The 3036-nt window shown below is 46.2% G+C and overlaps 1 long non-coding RNA gene across 1 annotated transcript; it reads right to left on the bottom strand.

Annotated features, from left to right (window-relative positions):
* Window positions 1-2134: 2134 nt before the first annotated feature.
* On the bottom strand, window positions 2135-3030 carry LOC113202005 (uncharacterized). The gene is made up of 3 exons (XR_003303196.2): window positions 2668-3030; window positions 2522-2592; window positions 2135-2428 (listed from the first exon to the last, which is right to left on the bottom strand). It is a non-coding gene; the product is annotated as an uncharacterized LOC113202005 (long non-coding RNA).
* Between the last annotated feature and the right edge of the window lie 6 nt (window positions 3031-3036).

Genomic DNA, 3036 nt, shown 5'->3' with positions numbered 1-3036 from the left:
CCCGTGCATCGTTGTGTGGCTCCAGGCGGCAACGCCAGGGAAGTGCCAAGTGCCATGGTGCCATGTGACAATAATGAAATGATCAGGATAACTAGCTCTAGTCTGGGACTATCGAGCAAGTCCTATTTAATTTATTTTGAAATTCTGGTCATGCAAAATTATTTTCTCTTTCATTGTAAGAAATAATAAAACTAGGAACGACTTAAAAATTCATATGGCTTTGCCATTTAAGGCCCTGTTATACAGAACCGTAGTGGTTCTATCAGTGCAGTCGTACCGGGTGTCCGTAAGAATACGCGGCAGCTCGATGGGTTGCCTACGCACAAGCGTGCAGGCGCGGAGGGCGAGGGGGGAGCGGTGGAGGTGCGCACCATCCAGCGAATTCCGAACAGACTATAGAGGCGCCGTTTAGGACCAAATTATTTTTCAAAGAATGTGAAAAAGAGGGAGTACCCACCCCGCTTTTACATGGGGCCCCGCGTGCTTAACTTCGGAGTTCGGATGGGATCCGGTATGTCCACGCCATCAGCCAGACTGTTAGATCCGACCAACTGTTGACTAGGGTTGTCGCCTACCCGCTTAAACAGGAACGACAGGTACCCATGGGAGTGCTTTCCTCATCCCACCGCAGTAGTTAGCGAACTGTGGTCTCTGTTCCGAACAGCCGTTCCCAACCGCAGTGGTCAGAATGTACTCCCGGGGTTTGTGAGACGGTTGAAGCGTACGTTGGTTAATCGTACTGACCCACCATAGGTCATGGAGCCATTTTCAGCCAGTTTCTAGGTCTTATTATCCACCCCGCTACCATAGCAAGGTGGCAGGCACCAGGGCGCGAACCCCGGCCCAGAGCCGACACTTAAGCCACCTATGACGCAGTGCCACCAACAATGGTAACCACTACGCCAACGGAACTCCACGAGAGGGGCGTGGTGAAATAACGGGGTTTGAAGTCCATTTGAAATTTGGTGGCCTGAGAAAAATTTCGGGCATATGAAGAGTCGAACCACCGTCCTCCCGCGCTCTGAGCGGGCGCGCTACCGACTGAGCCATGGAGGCGAGATACGAATCTGCGCTCCAGGGAACGAATCATTCTACGCTGTCGCTGACTGGCGACCGGCGTCGCTCCTTGTCTCCCGTAATACAGGACCGACTTTGAGCGCGCAGTGGAGAAGACGGGCGGGCGGCCGAGCGCGCTAAATCGTGCTCGTGTCAAACTGTTCGCCCGAGATTCGACTCCCGGCTAGGGCAGATATATATTTTATCTCTTTCACTTCTGTGGCAGCTGAGGTTGCTCAATTGTGACCAGTCTGTAACTGTCTGGGGTTCGACTCCCGGCCAGTGCATTTTTTTTTAATTTTTTTTTGCCGCTTTTCGTCCCTCGTAATGCAGGACCGAGGTTTGGACGCATAGAGGAGAAGACGAACGGACAGCCGAGCGCACTAAAGTATCATCGTCTGAGATCATGCGCCCGGGGTTCGACTCCCGGCCAGCGCAAATATTTTTTTTGTAAGACGGAAATATTGGGTGGCAAAAGCTCGAAAAATGTGGGATGAACGTTATTCGAACCAGCGGCCGTCCACGCCCCGAGCGACGAAAAGCGGCAAAAAAAATAAAATTAAAAAAATGCGCCTTCAGCTTTATTTATAGTTAGGTACTAGGTAATGACTTCCGAGGCAGAACAAACCAAGCACCTACCGCCCGTTTCGGAGTCAGCTTGCCGCCTGCAATCACCTGGGTAGGCACACCCGCCGAACAGCCCTGCGGAGTCGGCTGCCCACCCTGGCGGCGCCCAGGTGCAAGAACTAAACTACGGAAATCGTCAGGGGCGTCCCTTTCGTAACACCTTGACAAACATTCATTCTGAGAGCTCTGTTAGAGAAGACACGAAAATCGGTTTAGAAATTCTATATTTCAGCTCCTTATTTTGAAAGTAGAGATAGTGGCCTTATCACTATCAGTCAGGCTTCACAATGGAAGTTCTCCAAACTAGAAACTGGAAGGCTTTAGCATCAACATAAAGTTTAGATTTAGAGGAACAATGACTTTTGCTAGGTAGTGCCGGCCTCATCGCTTTAACAACTGAAGTAATAAAGTACAAAAGTACTTATGGACATTAAAATAAAAAGATCACAAGTACATAGTAATTGGTTTATTATCAAAGCCAACAGGAAAAGAATCAACTAGATAGAATAGCATAGTATTCATCCATAAACAGCAGCAGAGGATATTTGCTGTCAATTATCACAGTGTAAATCATAAAATATATCTCCTCTTCACCAGTTCAGAAATGAGAGCATTCAGAAACTTTGCACATGTCGTAAAGCTGCATCTTGTTAGGCTTCTTTAAGTTGACTAGCCACATGAAGCAACTGGAGACTGCTGGCTTTGACAGGGCACCTGTAGCAAAATCGGAAACTGAATGACAAATCTGTAAACAATTACAATGGGAAGTTAGATAATGAGTTCATTAATTATAGAAAAAGGAAGAATGGATTGAGGGTTGAAAAAAAAAAAAACTTACCTAGAGGAAACTTGCCAACACAAATTCAACTGAAAGTTTGCGTCGAAGATCTCCTTGGTAGTTGACAATATCTTGAAAGCAAAGAAAACAAAGATGAATATGTGAAATCAAACAGCCGTGCAGGTACCAACTGAATCAAACCTCACCTCAAATGAAATATGGCGGCACCTTCCCCGGGCTAACAGATTCTAAACGTGTTTAATCATTAATAGTTGTACATATTATTATGAAGATGAAACTTAAAAATCCCTATTTTAGGCGTTTAGCAAGAAATCATATGCTATCTATGGTGGCAGTAGAATACAAAAATAGTCTTATTTTTGATCTGGAGTGAAAAAGTGATTCACCTGTCAAGAGGCAGTTAGAAGCATATAATTTCTTCCCAGGTGAGACCACGGGGAGGAGCAATATATTAAAGCCTACATGGCCTGAATATTTTGCATAACGCCAACGACAGGAAACTACAGCAGCACCAAACCCAATTTGAGAGCAAGGAAAATCTAAATGACATACTT

Source organism: Frankliniella occidentalis, unplaced genomic scaffold (assembly GCF_000697945.3).
Source record: "Frankliniella occidentalis isolate FOCC.00 unplaced genomic scaffold, Focc_3.1 Scaffold226, whole genome shotgun sequence".
NCBI classification, from domain to species: domain Eukaryota; kingdom Metazoa; phylum Arthropoda; class Insecta; order Thysanoptera; family Thripidae; genus Frankliniella; species Frankliniella occidentalis.
The sequence above is the reverse complement of the archived record's forward strand: the minus strand, read 5'-3'. Positions and strand labels throughout refer to the sequence as shown.